Source organism: Cardiocondyla obscurior, linkage group LG04 (assembly GCF_019399895.1).
Source record: "Cardiocondyla obscurior isolate alpha-2009 linkage group LG04, Cobs3.1, whole genome shotgun sequence".
NCBI classification, from domain to species: domain Eukaryota; kingdom Metazoa; phylum Arthropoda; class Insecta; order Hymenoptera; family Formicidae; genus Cardiocondyla; species Cardiocondyla obscurior.
The window spans coordinates 7,220,032-7,240,848 of NC_091867.1; the positions used below are offsets into that span (position 1 = coordinate 7,220,032).

At 41.1% G+C, this 20,817-nt stretch overlaps 1 protein-coding gene, 1 long non-coding RNA gene and 4 other non-coding genes across 6 annotated transcripts in view; 2 read left to right on the forward strand and 4 right to left on the reverse strand.

Annotated features, from left to right (window-relative positions):
- Alpha-man-ia (alpha-Mannosidase class I a) overlaps nt 1–20,817 on the reverse strand; it is a 299,072-nt gene that overhangs the window by 193,869 nt on the left and 84,386 nt on the right. The gene's annotated exons all lie outside the window — the stretch shown is intronic.
- On the forward strand, nt 5,850–7,042 carry LOC139101553 (uncharacterized). The gene is made up of 2 exons (XR_011545578.1): nt 5,850–6,838; nt 6,936–7,042. It is a non-coding gene; the product is annotated as an uncharacterized lncRNA (long non-coding RNA).
- On the reverse strand, nt 13,015–13,087 carry Trnar-acg (transfer RNA arginine (anticodon ACG)). Its single transcript has one exon. It is a non-coding gene; the product is annotated as a tRNA-Arg (tRNA).
- On the forward strand, nt 13,421–13,492 carry Trnae-uuc (transfer RNA glutamic acid (anticodon UUC)). The gene has a single exon. It is a non-coding gene; the product is annotated as a tRNA-Glu (tRNA).
- Nucleotides 14,212–14,285, reverse strand: Trnai-aau (transfer RNA isoleucine (anticodon AAU)). The gene has a single exon. It is a non-coding gene; the product is annotated as a tRNA-Ile (tRNA).
- Nucleotides 20,023–20,094, reverse strand: Trnad-guc (transfer RNA aspartic acid (anticodon GUC)). The gene has a single exon. It is a non-coding gene; the product is annotated as a tRNA-Asp (tRNA).

Genomic DNA, 20,817 nt, shown 5'->3' on the forward strand with positions numbered 1-20,817 from the left:
TTTATTATTATTTAACTTAGAATTTCTTTTTTTTCTGCCAAAATTTAATTTACTTAATTTATTATTTCAGAAAAAGAATTTCGAAACGATCTCGTGGAAAAGTTTGTGATAGAAAGACACGTCAAAGTGAGGCATAAAATAATGAATAAGAGGCGAGAGAAATTGATTAAGATCATCGATTAAACGGCTGCAGGAGTTAACTCGATCGGAATCGTCGTTCTCGTGTCTCGACTTCTCATGCTTTCTCGGAGCGTACGTTTGGCGACTAACAATGAGAATTAGTCTGAGAATTCTCCATCGCGGCTCTTCTCGTTTGGATGCGTCTCGTGTTAGGTCTTCGAGTTTCCGTGAACATGTCAAATCGGACAACGACTTTCAGCGGCGCGGTTTCCACGACCTCGACGTACTGTCGTGTCGAGAGCCGGGCTTACATGCCACGGGAATACTTATTGTCCGAGTCGAGAAGTAAAATTGTACGGAGGACCGCGCGCTCTTTTAATTTTTATCAAACTTCGTTGCGGCACCCGCCGAGTAAAAGTTTATAATTAGCGGCGCAAGTGGGGATTTAATTAAATGATAAAAGAAAAAGCAAACAACCGCCGTTGTAGACATGTGCCCGCCGCTTTAGTACCGAAGATAATTTCTGCTTACGTGAAAATCTGAAAGGCTCGGGCGAACGTTTCAAGGCATGACGAGAAGGTGGAAGGGTTCTTGGCGAGTTTCAACGAAGGATTCAAGAGTTCGCTCTGATTGTAGCTATACCTGGATACGGTTGCGGAGGCAATTACCAGGAGATTACTGCAATTGCGAGTGAACGGGGCTCCTATACTTCCGACGACATTGATATTCAACTAGGAACATGCCGCTGTAATTTCCCGTAGCTATCTCCGTCTCGCCACTTCTAAGATGATTTCCTTTGCTTTACCGATCCGGCTCGGCCGATCGGGGATTTCACCGACGATAATTAGCGATCGATAATCGAAGAGGAATAATGCGCAAGGAGTCAAAAATACCGCAGCGCTCGATGCAAGACTTTACGTTTCGTAGCGATTATTATTATTTCTCACCGGCTTGCAATTAATTAATTGCGTTTGAACCGCAAAATAAATAAATGTCGAATAAAGAAGCAACGTTTCGAACACGTTCCAGCCGGCGGAATAAACGTCTCTTGTCAAAAAAGTGACTCGCAATATTTCGCGAACAACGCGTCCGGGTATCAAGTGCACGAGGAGGGTGCCGCGCGATCGAGCTTGTGGGTGTAAATCACGACAAAACGTTTCGCTGAAAAGGAACCACGACGCGCACGAGTACCGTATGCATACTGGTCGCTTCATCTGCGATAAAAATGTATTAGAGAATCTTATATTCAGGACGAAACCCTTCTCGGGGGAAGATAAAGCCGAGTGCGATGCTTCCTGGTACGTGCCTGATCTGCGTGCCAGGAAGAATAACACGCCTCCGGTCGTTTTCGTTGTCGCCTACCGCCGCTTCGGAATCCACTTTTTTTCCCTTAACCAAGCCCGATCAACGCGTTATCCAGCGCAAAAGTGCCATTCGCCCGGCTTTTCCGAAAGGACGCGGTCCGTATTTAATTACCGCGCCAGTAAATTAATTGCAACGCGTGAGCATTTTCCTTTATCGGCGATTTAAGAAGTTAAGAGTACGAAGCAAATAACTTACGTGATTGTATGTACTTTTCGCCTGACTCGCGTGATGGATAGCGAAGCGAATAAGCCTCTCGGTGGGTTAAGCCGTCGTTTAGTTGAACCCCCCCAATGTTTCCTCCTTGATACATCGCCCGCTCGGTAAACCGAAGACGCTGCGAAACACGATCGTGAAACAGTGTTACGTGGGTACGTGCGTTATGTGAGGGAAAGACTGTCCGGGGCGACGGTAGCAATGACACACGGCCGCTCGTAAAACATCGCGGGAAAGCGCCTTAAGGTACCGGACGTAGATACACGTACGCGGTTTATGCTCCAGATTCCAGCCTCGTCTGGCCACGGCTCGATTATCTCGAGCGTCGCGAGCTGAAGCTCTACCGTTTTCCGCCGCGGCGAAAAACCCGCGAGCGATCGCGCGCTTTTAAAACGGCGCGAACATACATCGCCGATAAATTCTCCCAAGTTTAAGTCGCATTCGGAAATACCTTCTGTTTTTTCCTCGGGAGCTTACGCTTGCATACGGTCTTCCACCTATTTTTGTGCGAGACATATTAGCGAGGAAGAAATCGTTCTTTTTTTTTTCCTCCCGATATACTTTCTTTACATTTTTTTTTGCTCGTCTCTCTCTCTCTCTCTCTCCCTTTCTTTCTCTTTCTCTCCGTTGTTCCACAATATTTATTTATTTATTTTTATTTTTTTATTTTTTTTAACAATTGGAGGAAAGTATATCACTCCACGTTTAAATCGTCCGGGAGATTAGATGGAGGATATTTCCAAGTGAATCGGGTATTTGAGGAAATTGTCAACAAAACTCGCGGACAAAGCAATATCTGATCATCTCGTAATCAAATGTCATCAAAAGTTGCAGGAACATGATATCCCTAGCGATTTAAATGTTATCATTTTATGCAAAGCTCAGGCTCGAGATCGAATATATACAATAGTTCCAACTTCGAAATAGAATTTCATCAAGTTTCAAGCGATCGCGGGCGAACATCATTTCCTGTCCCGGTCTTTCTCAGCGACGATTCCACGGTCGATGATGGACTTTTGTTCGCGTGATTTCGCCCCGTAAAAGCGGACATTTTCCTTTCGCGCATTGGACTTAAAATTTCACGAGGCACGTGACGCTGAAAAGAGCACCGGGATCGTTACTTCTAATTCTTGAAAAGCAACGGCGCTTGAATTTTGCGAAAGAGAAAAATTAGATGAAGGTAATTTATATCCTCAATTAAGTTCGAATTAATGATTTTCAACAAACCGGAACAATATAAAATTCTTTTTTCTAATTTACTTCACCTTTCTGATTAAAAAAAAATATATATATATATATATGTCAAAATTCCAACCTGTACATTAAATTAACAATAAAATATTAAATAACGACTTTTGCAAATACTATCTCATAGAGGAAAGTTAACAATAAGTGCCGTTAAAAGAAAACAATGCAACGTAGTTGTAGCGCCACTTCACCGTCATATTTAGAATACTGGCAACTTTGTTACCTGCCGGTTAACTTGCGACTTTATGGCAAACAGCATCATCACGGTCCACGAAACTTTCGGAGTGTTGTTCCTAAAGTCGATTCCAACGTTACCTCCGGCCTCGTATACGTTTCACAAAAATTGCAAATTATTGCCACCGCAGGCGCCGCGCGAGACCGGAGAAAAGAGCGAGGCGGAAAGGAGGTCTCGGAAAATCCAGTTCGTTTTTATCATCCTGCCAGGCTCTTAAGCAGAACTGATGCGAGGAACGACATTTTCGTTAGCGGCCGAAAGTAGAGTTGATCTCGTCGTTGGGCAACGTCAGGATAAATCGCCGAGTTTGGTCTTCTTGTTTCAGTAAGGAATCCGTTACTTCTTTTTTTTTTTTTTTTTTCTTTTCTTATTCCTGTCCCGCTCGCGCTTTTCCCTCCATTTCCATGTAATTCCGTAATTTGTATCTCTCTTTCGTGTTTAAAAATATTTAAAAGCACGCCGCTCGTGGCACCTCGGGCGATCACGTCTGAATATTTATCAAACTCGTCGTTTGTAAAATCCAATCAGATTCGAAATAGAACGTACTCCTGCAAGCGCGCAGGAAAAAAAAATAGCAAATATGGAAAAGAATTAATTTCAATATGTATTTTAATTATTAATGGAGACAAAAACCGAGGAGAATGTGGCGAAACGTTGCCGGAAGTAACGGAAGATGGCCGACGATAAAGATTTAATTTAATTTAAAACAAAAATCTTCCTCTCTTTCTCGCCGATGCCGGATAACGTCTTCTCCTGTTTCGAAGATAAACCGGTCAGCCTTTATCTCCCGCTTCTTAGCTCGAAAGTGCGAACTGGTACCCCTCCATTACTTTCTTTTCCCGCCGCTGTCAGTGGATCCCCGGGACTTGATAAAGTTTCATTTTCTTTTTCTTTCGCGGAGACCACCTCGTTCCGCGATTACTCACAGCGGCTGAAGATCGCTTCTTCAATTTTGTCAGACAGTCGCGAGCACCTCGCCGGGTGCCCGGATTTAATCAACGCTCTGTCCTTCAACTTGTATAAATTTTCCAACGACATCGGAGTTTGAGTTTCTCATCGAAAGTGACAGACTGCCGATGCACCCTATTCTTCCCGGCGCTTCACCTTAAATTTCAACGCTCGACGAGGCGCCTCGCGAACAGTCGAACCGTTTCATGAAAATTTAATAATTATATTAAGATTGTATGAATTTCATGATTAAAGTCACGCGAAGGGAACCCGGGCGCAGCGAACGTAATCGCAATTTATTAGCTCCGCGGGAAACGCGCGTCGAAGAGAAATCCGCGATTACGGGAATTGCGCTACAAATGGTCGCAAATACGATTTATTAAGCCGGATAAAGCGTACGTCTCTCTCGAAAAAAAAAAGGGTGGAAAATAAAAAAAACGCGCATAAACAGCGGTTACACTTTGCGCGATACGACCGTGTCGCGATACCATGATAAAAAGTACCGCTCACAGTAGTATTTGAAAAATTTAATGCAAATGGAGCCGCGCTTTATTGCGTCGAGAGAGACCACGGAAGTCATCTAAATATTTCGAAAACCGTGCGGGTGATCCGGACCGGGAACGACGTCGAGACGCGAAAGTAATCGCCGTCTAATCGCTTCGCGTCGTGAACGGCGGACAACAATGACCGCGAGGGATGTTACGATGTATATAAAGCGACGTGTCCGTTGAATTGTGGCGTTACATTTTTATTTTAAGCGGATTCGCGCCACCAAATCACCCTCCCGGCATTTTTACCTTGCACCAGCACCGGATTACGACCTTCGCGTTATCTCAAAATTACTATTGCATATACATTCAAAACGGCAAATATTCGTTTAAGTTTTTACATTTTCCAGAACTGTCGTGACGTGAAAAAGAGAGAGAGAGAGAGAGAGAGAGAGAGAGAGAGAGAGAGAGAGAGAGAGAGAGAGAGAGAGAGAGAGAGAGAGAGAGAGAGAGAGAAATAAAAAAAAATTGTTTTCCATCATGGGAAAGTTAATAATATTTTTATAATATTATATTTGCAAGCGCAATATTTGGCGTTTGATATCAAGACTGAATAAATCGAACAAATATTTCCAAATTCGCAATACATATATATATATATATATATATATATATATATTTTTTTTTTTTTTTTTTTTTTTTTCAGCGCCTTTGATTTTCAAAATAAATTTTATCAGTTTCGCAATACACTAATGAGTTTTTAATTACTTTAATTGTTGAAAGTAAACGGAAGGGATCGTTTGTAAAAATTTCAATTCACAAAGCTTTGCGCACGCGATAGCCAATATTATTTCTTTTTTCTTTTTTTTTATATTCGAGCTATACACGTTCGTAATGCGATGACTGTGGCAGAGATGCCAGATCTAAATCAGTGCGCGAGTGTCGTTTCGAGTCGAGGGCGAGCGCTAAACATTCTCGCTCGACTGCATTTTCCGCCGTTAAGCTCCTCGGGGCGGCGGATCGAAGGGAAGTCTGAAGTGCTTCATCGTCGGCGCAAAAAGCGCTATTGGCGCGGTGCTATCGCGTAGGGACCACCTAGTTTTTATTCTCCTCCATTACACGAGACCTTCCTGAATGGGCCACGGGAGAGGACGCACGGACGGGTCATTACGCATTCATGAAGATTATATGCAGTTCGGGCACGTCGCGCGTGGGAAATTGGGCCGAGATTGTCCTTATCGTTATAAATCACGTTTGATGTCGCCGACTTTTCATTCGCAGCCACTGTCGATCGGTGAAAACTTTGGAGTTCTCTCGCCAGCCTTCTTGCCGCGGCGGAAATGTACTCGTTTCCAACATTCGTGGTTACTTAGAGATAAACTAGTTACGTCTTTTTCTAGTCTCTAAAATATAATTTTTTAAAACTTTGCTTTGTTAAATTAGGAAAAAAAAATTACAAATAATTAAATAAACGATTAAAATGATCATAGAATCCACCGCATAAAAATGGCGATTGATTGAAATAAAGTTAATTCTTTTACAGCGCGTTAAACTGCGTAAAGGTGAAACGTACAAGGAGAGCGCGGGGAGACAGGTAAGGAGATAGGTGGTGGGGAAACGAGCGGTAGGCGGCTAGCGGTGAGCGCGAGCTACGTGACTTCCCCCGCCATACTCATTCGGCACAGGTAGACTACGCATCACGTACTTAAAAAAGCACGCGGTCGCACCGGAAGTGAGGCGATTATTCGATGTACGGAGACGTATCCCGGCACGAATCGCATCTTCCACTCTTCTCTTTACACGGAGAATACGGGCGAACAGTTCCCGACTCTTTAAAGTAAGTTTGATTCCCGTTTACGTATCATACGCATATCTCCGGGAAGGTTATCTTAGCTCGTCGAACGATCATTGTAGATCCTCTTCTGATCAAGCTCCGAGCAACCCGATTTCGGTATAAATTCCGTTGTGTAATGTACACCGGTGTAAAGCGGGCGAGATTGAGCAGCGGTTACGACGTAAAACATCGGTATTTACGTAATAACCTTGAGCTGGTTGCCTATGAGGCACGCAGTTAGGACGCACCGACAAATATCTTTTTACTAATCGTTCACGTTTCTGTTTCAGATGAGGAGAGGCTGAAGTACTGCATTCCATTCCAGACAATTCTGAGAGGAGAAAGAGGCCTCGGAAAGGCATCGTGCATCGACGGAGCAGTTCCACGGTAAGAATTATTTTTCTTATTTCTCTAATATTAATAATTTTTCAATAAATATTAATGTGAACGCTCCTGCAATTTAATATTAATTTTTGTGTTACAGGATCTTGGTGAGCTCTACATCCCCGACATCCTGAGAGGAGGAGGAGGCCTCGGAAAGGCATCAGGCATCGACTCAACAACTCGAAGGTAAAGATCACTTCAGCTTTACATAGAATTTTTTTTTGTTAAGCCTGACTTGATTTACAGCATGTCACTAATTTCCATTTTCTATCTTTTTTTCTGTTACAGATATTACAGTGCCGTTATCGCCGATATTAATATTTAAACGAACCGCAGCCGGTTCGTCGGTCGTTTTTACGGAAGTGTCGCAAAGTATTCGGACGTGTGATATTATAATACGATTTTGTTTTCAAACGGGAGTGCCGTAATTGCATCGCGCGATAAACAGTGTTAAATAAGTAGTAGTTATCGCGATTTTAAATTCACGGTCGCGGCTCACGCGAGTTTCCAGTGCGTGGAAGGATGACTCGACACACAAACTGAGAGGAGGAGCAGGCCCGGGACGGGCATCTTGCATCGGCGGAGCAACTTATAGGTAAGCATCAATTAAAAAAAAAATCTTCATTAAAAAAAAAACTTTATTTTTTTTTAATTATTAATCTTATTAACTGACATGTCTACATTAATATTTTTCTGTTTATGTTACAGTCACCGGCAGAATTTTACAACTCCGCTGAAGCTCATGCAGATTGGTAAGTCGCATGATTTTTTTATTCGTAGTTTGTAATCGGTTCTCTTTAACCGATAACACTTCGTCGACCATAGATAGTAATAATAAAAAATGCGCTGCCGCAATGTAAGTGGTATTTTGTCATCGCAAAATTTCCTGCCGATATTTCGTCGGGAATTGAATTTCGCGGAGAAGAGTGCCGATCGAAAATAACCGCGGTAAAGAGAAACAAGGATAACGACCGCTTTGCGTGCTCGCGATAATCAACGCGAAGCGAGCCGAGTAAGAACCACGGTTGAAGAAAGGAGGGCAATGAGTTAGGATTGAGGGTGAAATTAAAAAAAAAGGAAAAAAAGCATCGGACCCTAGCGTGATTCTTTATTGCGCTTATCTCTGATACTTTGGGATTGAAATACCGACAGGGAGAACGGTATCCGAAGGATCGTACCTGCGAATTATCGCGGGGCTGCGACGACAGGAATTAAAAATTAGTCTCGCATTCATTGCTGGCGAAATATGATTAATGACTAGGAAATCGCGCGCGACGCGTGAGGAACGGACGCGAATCGAAATTGAAAAAAAAAGATAAAAAAAAAAAGGGAAAAGCAAGCGTTGCACTCGCTGGAAGAAGTTTAATATCTAACGCGTAACGTATTAATCTATCATTTCCGGCAACGATTTTTGCCTCCGTCGGCTCAAAATCCTCGACGACGGACAATGAATCGGGATTCCTTGCATTTTAATAACCTCGTCGGCACCGCCGTCATAATTCATCTGCGTACGCACCTAAGTCATTGCGCGGCCCGCAAAACGTCACGCGAACCGCCGGGAGTGGACCGTAATTTCCATCGGTTGCGGTAAGTGGTCTCGAGCAATAATCACGTGAGAACGCAATTTTACGGTCCGTCATACCGGCGGAGGCTCGCAGTTAAATTTCTATTGCCCCTCCGCTGCCGCCTCGTTCCGACGGCCGCAGAATCATTATTTCGACGCATCGGTTAATTTTACGGCAGGGCCGAAATGTATCCCGCTGAAGAACGTGTCGCGTCGTCACTTACGGCAATGCAAAATTGCCTGCGGCACTGAACTACCTACCGCCGAATGCATCATAGCCGCAAGCTAAAGTTCCGCAGTCTCGGCTTGCAAGCTACGTAAATTTTTTTTCGAAGCGACGGAGACAAAGCGTAACGCATCGCACAAACGATATGTCTCCTTTGTACAGTTCGCGTACTGGTAAAAGTAGAAACGAAAATTCTTCGAGGTTCTTCGCTAGGGTTATGCCGCGGAACGATCCGAGAACGGTGGCTGCTCTCTCAATCTTTACCGGGTAACGGCAGTAGATTCCCTCGAATAGATGCAGACGGTCCGGCAGATTACGGGCAACACGCCGCAGATATACGCGGCGGTTCGTCGAGTTCCCATCGCGTGACACGACGATATACCAACCGTGAGGGTCAAGCCGACTGCCCTCGGCAGACGAAAGCGGAGAAACGCTCGTTTCGCTCGCGCAGATCGCGTATAAGGGCGACAGCGAGACATCTGCATTTTTTCTTTTTTTTTTTGCTTACGCGACAAATTCGGACGTCTCGCCGTTGACATAATTAAGTCGGCCGACCGTTCCGTGGAAAATTAGACGTGCCGCGCGCGTGACGTACATACGTCCTGCAAAAATGAGACCGAAATCTCTCCCACCAAAATAACTTTCCCGCGGCGCGGCATTTTAACTAGCTGAAAAGGGATTTAAATGATCCGGGTGTGGCGGCCGCGGGAATTCGAGAGCCGTGAATTTAATACGCGTGGCCCTCGCCCGGGTGTCTCGCATTTTTGGACGACTGCCAAATACGATTTTTGCGTTATTTATTTTAATTTTGTTTTTTCTTTTTTTGCGAGCGAGAATGAGGGCCGGCCGGGCTCGCGTCGCGTCGATGTGCTACAATGCATCCCGCGCTTGTTCCGACGATTAAAAACTAACGACTCCGCCGCGAGAGGGAAAGCAGTAATGCGAGGCGAGAGATATTTAACACGTTCCTGGTGTTTTGCGTGTAATTAAACGCTTTTGTTCCGCTTTCGCTGCTAATTTCCGCCATTAATTTCGAATAACTCTTATTCGTACATTTATGCCGCTGTCCCTTCTTCACGGGAATTATCGCACAATAAAGTTGCATTCGGAAGGGGAGTAAAAAAAAAAAACCGCACGAAAGAAAAATATCCCTTTACGCTTTCAAACATGTTCTCGTCTTTAACTTGGGTTTCGTGCTGGAGAAAAAAAAAAAAAAAGAAAAAAGAAAAAAAAAGAAACCTAAAGAGATTACTTCCGCGAGCGATCTAATTTTCTCGAAAGTGAAGAAAAGAAATCTGCCGTCTTCGTTTGAGACTTCGGCTCCGTAAGTTTCGCGGGAGTATTTTAGGACCGGTCGATAGTTAAAATTCTCACAAGCCGACGGCAATCAGTAAACCAATAGAAATCAGGAGATCGAGCGGGGCAAATACTGCCGTGCGGCGAATTTCCGCCAATTCTATTACCAAGATCTCGGGGCTCCGATATATACGGTAAATATTCTGTCGCGATGTGATGACTGCCGCTCATCCACTTCGGCACACGTCGCGCACGAGATACGCCTTTTAATGTCGAGGACTCTCGAAAGTCTCGTTACCCTCCTTCCCCGCTCCTGTGAGCCTGTACTTCGACATCAGAGAGAGGACTTGTTTAACGGCGAACGCTTTTACGAGAGCATCCGTCGAGAGATCTGAGAAGCCGCGGGTGGCGCATTTTGACGAGCTCGCGAAAGAATGGGAGTCCGAGGGACAGTCTCTCTCTCTCGCGAAAGCGATACCGTAACGCGCAATAACGAGATAGATCGTCGGGAATTAATGCCGAATCAACAAAGCGAAATCTAATCGTGCGTAAACTTAATTTGAAAACGCCACCTCGGCGCTTCGAGGTGCACGTCACGTTCGCGGATTTTTGCGTCAAGTAAACGGGATATTGGCGCGACCGCGCAATATCGTCGGTGTAATTTCTGGAGTGGATGCAATGTTTACGGAGAGCCTCCCCCGCCTCGGTAAAAGCGCCGAAATTTGGCGGAAAATTTATAAGCGCAATCTCGAGAGAAATCTCTGTAAGACCTTGGGTAATTCTAAGGTTTAATATAAGTTTCACTCGTCTCCTCTCGGCCTCGTGTACAAGAGCGAGACTTATTTAACGGTAGATGCTCTTATGAGAGTGCATGTCGAGTATCAGGAAGGCCAGGGACCGTCGTAGATGAATGTTGACAAGCTCTCGAGGAATGACGCAAGGAGGCTTCGAAAGTATGTCCTTTCGTAACGAAACCTCGTAATGAAACCTATGTGAAACGTTTCTTGCGCGCGGCCGCCCTCATTAAGTCATGGTTATAATATTACGATAATAACATAAAAGCCACCGGGTGCCTTTTCATTCCTACGAGCACAAAAAAAAAAAAAATTTTACTGAAAAATACGATAGAAAATATATCGTTATAATATACTCTTCGCGTTCTCGTGCCATTTATATTAAAATTATATTATAATTAGACGGAAGAACTGCAATTAGATTTTTTTTTTTTATTTAATTTCAATTTATTTATATAGGTGGACTCTTTTACGTTTACTCGGCCAATATATTTGTCTATCATTAGTGGAACATCTGTCTGTACCGAAATACCTTTTGTTAACGCGGCATACTTGACGACTGAAAGCTCCGAGAAAGCAGCCTCGGACGTGGATAGGCTAGCTCGCGCCGGGAGATTGATGCGTTCCGGGCAAAAAAAAAAAAAAAAAACAACTCGCGTGGGATGCATTTGTCCGGGGTTTCAGGTGAGGAGGAAAAAAGGCTACCTAACGTTGGAACGGCCGAAAGGAAACTTTCCACGCGAAAGAGCCGGCGGGAAGGGAGCAAATGACGAAGGTCGCGAAAACGAGTATACTAACTTTTCTCAGGAATACCAGGTCATCGATGCGGCGGGTGGGAAAAAGGGCTCTCTCAGACCCTTCTCGATAGGTAGTCAAACATCGGTGCCTTTTGTAAGTTCTCACGGAAATGATCCTCTCCCTCGTCGTATCGACGCGACGTAGATATTCGTGAAGGAACCGATCGATTAAAGATTTTTGACAGAAATAAAAATGCAAGATTGAAGCTCGCGAAAAGACGAAAGTATGTTTATAATGCACGAGCTGTAAAATCGAGCAAATAGTTGAAATATTATAAAATTTTTATTACCTGACGCTGCAATTTAAAAGCGTTTTTTTTTCTTTTTTTTGTAAATAAGCGATTCGCACATATTAAACGTACGTTTAATTAAAAATGCATGCGTAACGACACAAAACCGAATAATATTTTTAACATTTCACAGTACATTTGGTAGAAAAATTAAACGCGGAGAGAGAGAGAAAGAGAGAGAGCTACGGCTAGAATTCACTTGTAAATGAAATATAAAGTTAATCTTTTTTTCACTGTGGTGAAAATCAACATTTATATATAGGAAATACCACATTAACACATTGTGCCTCATGTGCATAAATATGATTTAACGTAGCAAATTTGGATGCGAGAAAAATATCGCCCGGCCCGGCAAATTGTTTTCATTTTTCACGATTTATTTTGCGCACTAACGTATTGATTGAAATTTAATTCGCAGAGATTCTTTAAATAATTTCAAATTGATTTAAAAATAAAGGACATTACTCAGCGTTCATATTACCCATTTCTCGTGTTTATCTTCGATTTCATAACACGTCTCTACTTTTGTAATAATATTCGATATATTATCAGCGTCCCACGCGTGTTAGCGAACGGTGAAAAACGATTGTTTTACGAATCGGTCGGTAGTATTAAAAATTATTTTTCTTTGTGAGGAATCTTTAATGTAAAATGAAGAGAAAGACATTCCCGAACGAAGTATGCGCGAGTGTAATACAAAAAAGCAGCTTTACAAAGACGAAGTTATCGATCTGATGTTTGCCGTAATACAGAGACGCTCTGTTATCACATACCTTTATGTCAATATCCATGTACTCTGATGTAAAATGCAATTTAGAAAAGGAAATTACACACAGCAACGCAATCGAACCAAAAGAAAAGGAAATTGGAATAAATTATCAAATACAGAAACGATGTGAATGTGTTACATAATGTAATATACGTAAAAAAAAAATATATATATACTGTTTCCATCTTTCTCATCTTTACATGAGACTTGCCATACCTGTTCGTACTTATTGAAAATTCAAGTTAAACACAGATCTGAATATCTCTTTATCATTGTAGAATTATTCGGAAATATTGCACGTTATTACTCGTGTTGTATCATTTACTGCCAGAAAAATATGTAAAACATTCTTGAAACCATAAAAAAATTTTCTAGCAATCACGTGAATCGATGTAAATTTTTAATATTAAATTAGATTTAAAAAAAGAAGCAAAAGTAAATGCCGATCCTGCCAGGATTCGAACCTGGAATCTTCTGATCCGTAGTCAGACGCGTTATCCGTTGCGCCACAGGACCATTAAACCTGTGGCGTATAAGTACACGATATTCACAAGTACCGAAATAATAATACTTTCCAAAATAAAAACGTTTGTTATATTAATTTACGCATGCTGTATGTTTTTTCACATAAAGAATAATTTTTCAGAATGTATCTTGCTGAATACGTAATAAATTAGAGAATTAATGCAGCTGGTGCTATAATAATATTAAATCAATTAATTTATTTAACGATGTGATTTAATCAAAAGAAATCCGATCTTAGAAAATTTAAACTAAAAAATTTAATTTAGATTATTTATATCATATTATTTCCAGTTTGAGGTGACTTGTAAGACTTACTCTCGACCATCCGGTATGGTCTAGTGGCTAGGATACCTGGCTTTCACCCAGGAGGCTCGGGTTCGATTCCCGGTACCGGAATCTTTTTTGTTCTTTGAAAATTTTATTTTGTATAAAATTTTCAGCAAGATACTGATGTATATTAACATTTATAAATTTTTTTTATTTTTAAATTTCTATTAAATATTGTGTTAAATGTGAGCAAATAAAATTCAGTACACAATTAATGAACATTGTCACAGTTGCAGAACGAAAAAGAGTGAATAAGACTCAATTATTATTCTTCCCGAAAAAAAAAACTTTTTCTTATTACAAAAGCCACGTCTACTATTCGCGAAGACTGTCCCAAAACGGTCCCATTAACGCCTCGCCAAACAAGCCGCGTCAAATTGGAAAAAGTTCCTCAATTAGAGTTCTGGGTCGTTCCGAAACTTGCTCCGTATTCAGCCGAAACTCAAATTCTTTCCTCTCCTCGTGCACCGCTTTTTGCACAACCGCAAGCACGTACTTCTCGTGAAGTTCAGGGCTCCGTGACCACCGTTGCTCGAACTTTTTTCGGCTTGATAAGTCGCGCACGTATCCGCGGTACAATAAGGAAAAAGAATATATAGACAAGAAAGAAAACAACAATTTCCGAAGTTATACATGTTTCTTTCTTTCGGACACTAGAAGCGCATTTAATTAATACGTTAGAAAATTTAAAGGCTAATTATTTAAATCAATTAAAAAATTTTTTTTTATACATCGCAGTATATAAAGACACACGTCATTTATCTTTGCAAAAAAATATAAAAAAAATTTGGCCCATGAGGGGATCGAACCCGCGACCTTCGCGTTATTAGCACGACGCTCTAACCAACTGAGCTAATGGGCCAACTTGGCCTTAGATGTTTCTTACAGCTTCCTAACCCTCTCGAATTACATCTACATTACTATATCAAATTAAAAACACAAAGTAATCTCAAATACAATTATTAAAATTGTTAAAATAGAGACAATTTATTATTTTGCTATTTTCTAAAATAAATAATTTTACCGTTAACTAAATATTTAAATAAGTAAAATAAAGCACATTATAAGACGTTTAAATAGCGTTCAATTATCTTCTAATTTAATTCAATCTAATATTTTTAAATTTATCAGATTAATTTTATTGAAACAAGTCAGAAGGAAACGTCTGTTAAATATCAATTAATATATGTCACTTTGTTTTACGAGAGGCGGATTGATATTCCGAAACAAAGAAAGATGCAAACATTATGTCGAACGGTGCACGCAATAACAATCGTTACACTGTCGGATTGATATCAATCGATACGGAATTATTGTGTAACGATAACGAGCGTTATTGGACACTGCCGGATGAGGAAACGGTAAATATTTGACGAAGATGGGAAGTGTTTTATGCAAAAGAAGAACAATATGGACTGGCGCATGAAAAAGCGTGACGAGTATTTAAATTATACCGTGTTAATCGCGCGAGTTTTGTTGTTCGGTATTTCCCAGTGAGAAATGATTGATTGAATCGATGTCGAAACCGTCATTGATTCGACATCTTTTCAACCATTATTTCTCCCGGGATTAAGGCTTTGATATACATATATAGTATATATATTTCTTTTTTTTTTAACAAAGCTATTATTTGAAATATTTTCCGAATATATTTTCCAAGCTGAAAATTTTGAACTAATTAATGCAATGTCGATATACCATCGAGGGATTAAAAGAAGTACTTTATTTTCGTTATATTGTTCCTAAAATATTTTGTAGTATTTGCACGAAATTTTTTTTTCCTTCTTTATTTTTTTATCTATTTCTTTTTTTTTTAATAATAATTTCGGGTATGCGGTTGTGCGTATATGACCCAAGCACTAAATTTATAGAACGACCTGGCGAGTCCGATAACTGCTCAACGTTTTTTCTGTCTCGTACAACTATAATATATAATTCTACAGTTTGCTCCCTCTCTCTCAATCTCTCTCTCTTTCTCTCTCTTCTCTCTCCGGTAAAAATATCGTCGTGAAGTAAGTCTACCGGCTATCATAAAGTATTAAGCCGCTGCAGGTGTCCTGCATGACCCTACCACGGCATCAACGAACTTTCCTTTCTTTTACCTTCGTACCTGCGCCCTGCAATCTGCTACCGTCTGGCAGAGCTTCAGAAAGAAGAAAGAGTAACGTTTATGAACTTCAGCGGCTAGAACGCGCGAAGAAATGTGGCCACGGATACGAGTTGATCGTTCATAAAGAATTTACAGTCCCGTGTGACTCGAGAAAAATTTAAGATATTTTATTAAAAAAATAAAAATAAAAAAATATATATGACGTGCATTAAAAGTTACTTGGAATTTGTTTAATCGTCATTAGTCAATAATTTATTTTGTACAAACGAGATATTTTACTTCAATTATATTTTTTGCCGGTGACGGAGAAGTTATATCGGAATTCTTATCATTATCTAAAGATAATAGACATGTGAGATTCGATTTCAATTTTTACAGACTTGAAGATAAAATATTTTATCAAGAGATATAAGTCAAAATATATTTCTTGCAAACTGTGTTTCACATTTATATACTACAACGTAAAAGAAATTTTTAAGACTATTTTTATATCGATATTCGTGTTTTACGAAGCTAAATAAGAACATTCTTGATCGATAAAAATCGAAAAAAAGTCTTTTTCTTTACGGTATTTTATTCAGTGAATAACATTAAGAAACGAAAGTGCTAACTAACAAATAGTTTAGTGACATTTTCAATAATGTAAGAATTCCGATTGCAAAAGAGAAAAAAAAAGGGAAAAAAAAAATTACAGTCGCCAAGTTTAAACGAAGTATTTTCATTTGCGTGAATAAATCGCCATAAAATGGTCGAGCAAAAGCGATCGGACAAACTGACCATGTTTGCCGTCGACTCGATGCTCGCAGCATGTCCCAGTTACATCGTAAAACTGTCGTTTTTTGGCTCAATCCCGACTAGCCGAGACTAAATTGAAGCTCGTCCCATATCTCGATTTAACTTACACATACACATATATATATGACTGATTCCACAGGGGTTGAAATCGAACTCAACCGACGTAAAACGAAAAATAGGAAAAAAAAAAAAAAATGTGTTCAAACTGTTACGACAATGTACTGAAAAAAAAACTGCTGAAAAAAATATCCTTTATTCCTATTCTCTTTCTATAAAACTCTGCGAAAGTAACCAAGCTCGCTCTAATTAGAATGACAAGATTTTATTCGAATTTAATATCGTGATCGCAATGAAATACTTCAAGACGCAACTTTATTAAATAAAACGGAAATAACACTCGCCTAAGTTTTTATTTCTTTTTTTTTCTTTGCACGTTGGCTTTTAATGAGATTACATGTCGAACGTTGCTCCCGGCGTCTGTCGCAATTTCGTTTTAGGTGAACGGTAAGAGTAAGAGCACGGGATAATTACGGCGATACCTGCCTTCTGCCGTTTCGTGGCGAGGCACCCGGGGTCGATCGGGAACGTCGAGAAGGTGAAGGGACTCGAAGTGCGCGGCGGACCTCGACGGTCCCTGAACAATCAGCGACAAATGCCGCTACTTGGGTGGCAACCTTCCACCTTGCCCTCCTCCGCTCGCGCCCATCACGAGTTCTCGGCTGTGAGATTCGTTTCTGGAATCGCGACACGAATTTCCGACGATGCCAAAAAAGAGTCCCCGCGATGAACGGATCGTAAGATCAACGAATATGTCAGACCGTTAAAATCTACGGCGTTATCTTGGCGATCAATTAAAATATAAACATCCCGGCGATATTATCTTGAATTAAACGGCTAAAAGCATTCGAGCAAAACTAAGACTTTATTAATATCCATTAGACGTTCGCATAGAAAATTTTTAACTTCGAAATACGTCAGAGGTACTTTGAATTTAATTTATGTACTTTCGATGGCGGATAGTTAAGCCGTCGCTTTGTCGAGCTTGATAATTGATCGTGAAGTACGTGATCGCGTAAGGCAGCGTGTAATTATCTCCTTAATAAGACAACAATAATAACCCGTTTGCTGTAATTGCAGAGTAACATGCGCGACACAAAAGCCCGAGCAATCCGCAATTATCACATATATGTATATACTATATATATCATATGTCGCGCGTCATAAATGTGTCGAATATGCGTACGCGATCAAACTTTACGATGACGCGCCTTTCTCACGATTACACACCCCGCGGGCGCGTACACATTGTTTAAACTAAACGTAACAAGTTATTAACTTGATACAGCTCGGCGCACCGGAGCTCATTAGACAAAAGTAGTCACGCACGTCGCGAGCAATAGTCGCGCGTGTATAACTTCTGTATTTGTCGAATCTACTTAGCAACGATAACCGTTTATCACCAGCGGATTAAATTATCAAAACACGGGAGGCATTCGCGGAAAAGAAATTAGGCGCGCTGAGATACGAATTAAAAAGAAATCCCCGCTTCACGACGCGGCCGAAAAGAATCCCGCCAATTGAGCGATAAGCGATAACAAAGTTATTTCCGACACGCCGAGGCCCGTCGGCCCTCATTATCGCGAGAAGCAGATGCAATTAGGGCGAGTTTACGAGGTGTCTTCTCGCGATCTGCGGCTCTCGTCGTTTGGAAGAGCCGGCCGAGCGGTCGCGTGCGACGGCGGCGTATTTCAAAAAAGAAAAAAAAATAAAAATAAAAAATAACACCGCGCGACGCCTGAAATTTATTCTCGATTACTGCCTATTACGCGCGAGCACGACCGGGTGGCACCCAAGTCGCAGACGACGTCTCGCTTTCCACTCCCTCCCCGAAGGGGGAATTTCTTACGGATGCAATTACGTTTTCCTCGATGTTTTGGCCTACCTTCCTCCTGTTCTTCCCGCGGCGCCTATTACCGGCAAGAGTCATTAGATGCGCGTCAGATGATCCGCAACAGCACTCGTTATTATTCACGGCCGACACGGAGGCCGACGTTCGCGATGTGATAACGGTGATTATGAGGATTCATGTTGCATGCAAAAGCGGAAGATTTATTCTGTTGACGTTTCGATGATTAACAGTGCGTCTGAAGCTTATCGCGTGCTTCTTCAAGCGAGAAACTCTTACCGCATCGGATTCGTTTTATATATTTCTTCAACAATTTTTTTTTTTTTTTAAAGAATTAATTTAATTTAATTATTTTTAATTAAAAATTGGTAAGGGATATTGTACAGCGAGATCGATAAGATAATACGTCGTATAAAATCGATCTGCGTCGGCAGCGGAGTCGAAATTGCGCGTCGAAATGTGCGTGCTTAGTTAATTGCATGAAATTCATCGAGAAAGCGGCAGTTGAAGGTGCGGAAAGGGGACAAAGGGTGGGATGCACTACGTGCGATTACACCTATTTGATATGCCGCGACACTCAAAACTCGTACATCACACTTAACCGTTGAATATGGAACAGTCAGTGCCGGCAGTGGCGCATCCAGCATGCATATGTAGACCGCAATTATGGCCGTTAACTATCGTCGGCACGCACGCCGAGCACGAATTTTCTATTTCGCCGTGGAACCGCTCATTTTTTTTCCTCCTCTCCTCAAACGCCTAGCATCCTAGAAGTGGTGCCTTCTCTTTTGCAATTTCGGCAGTTATAAATAACGTGAAACGCGTTTTGTAAAACGTAGATAAGCGCACAAAAAAAAAAGATCCGGAGATTTCAAAATACTGTTTTTTCTTTCAAACCGTTTCCAATCTTTATTTCGCATTGAAACTTTCCGCGAACGATACAGGTGCGGTTTGTAAAAAAAAAAAAAAAGAAATAAATTCGTACGCCGTCGGTACCACCGTCGATAGAGGATAAAAAAAAAAAAAAAAAAAGAAAAAAACCAGCGAAAGGAACAAAAGGGTAAGAAAAAAGACGCACATTTGGACTCGCGGTGCTTAGGACAGGGTCGGGATTGATGTAGTTGTGAAGGAAGGAAAGGTAGAAGCTGCGGAGGGAAAACGAGATGGAAGCGGAGAAGAATGTCCCGTCTCCGTGTCGCCGCACCCAATAACACGCGAGTAATCACGATTTAATAGCTCAATAACGTCTGCCACCGTACCCTACCACGGGCCTCGAAACAATTTATCGGTCCCGCCAGTCAATAAATTTAGTTTTTGAGTTGTATACGGGTCTGACCGGTCCCGCGAGGCCGGGACGCTTAAATCTCAAGCGAACGCGTCGAATTCGGGAACGGCGAATTGCAAAATAACGCATACGAATTACCGTAAGAACGAATAAACACTGGCCACGACGTTCGCTCTATTTTTTTAACTCCAATATCGATCATCCCCGCTTCGTGCAGGTAATAAAATATAGTCGTTATAAAATGCACATTTGCGTCACAACATATTTGTTGATGTAACAAAGAAATACATTAATTAATGAACAGTTGTTTGCCGAGCAATAAAATTGCATTCAATCTACGAATATTTTTTTCTAAATAGAGTTTGTCTAAATACGTGAAAAATTAAATCTTACAATAACACGAATTGAATTGACGAAAAAAATAACGACCGGTTTGACCGTAAAATAATAATATAATAATACTTGCATTAATTGCAATATAAAAAAAAATTTTAAAAAAATTACTCCCCGGCGGGGAATCGAACCCCGGTCTCCCGCGTGACAGGCGGGGATACTAACCACTATACTACCGAGGACTCATTGAGTTCCTCTCTCACTGTAATCTACTTCATTGTAGTCTGTCAGTGTGTCGTAACGTCACTATTTAACTTTGCTCTTAAAAATTTTTATAAATATGAATAATGTTGGTTAGTATCTCCGCCAATTACATGAGAAACATGAGAAAATCTTCTCTTTTTTTCTCTCTCTCTCTCTCTTTCTCTCTCTCTTTTTCACAAATTATATCGCCTAGATAATTTTTCGTGCAAAAATAAAATTAATTTTTAATACAACAAATACGATCAATCTGTATTTCAAATACAGCGATATATTTCGGACATTCGTCAAAACAATTGTTATGTAACAAGTGTTACAAAGAATTCACGTGCGTGGCTGTATCCGCAATACGCCAAGCTACATACGTGGCAAAATATTCGATATACGTATAAGTATAAAACGGTCGTACTTATTGGCACGTGAAAGCGTGACACATAATTTGGAATGCTTGCCGCGAGCTGTCGACGCTTCTACCAAATTTTTATTCATAATTTCGAAAATTTATGGATCGCGGAGCGAAATACCTCGTACCAACGTACGCGAGCGTTCGCTTAAAAACACATTCGGTACCGAACTCTACGTGGAATTTTCATGATGCAGCGTGGCGTACCGCGTTCGTCTATCCCGGTGAATTTACATCCCGTTATTACACCGGTATTTCGGTGCTATATGTTTGTCGCGTTCCGCGTTTCATCATCCGATAC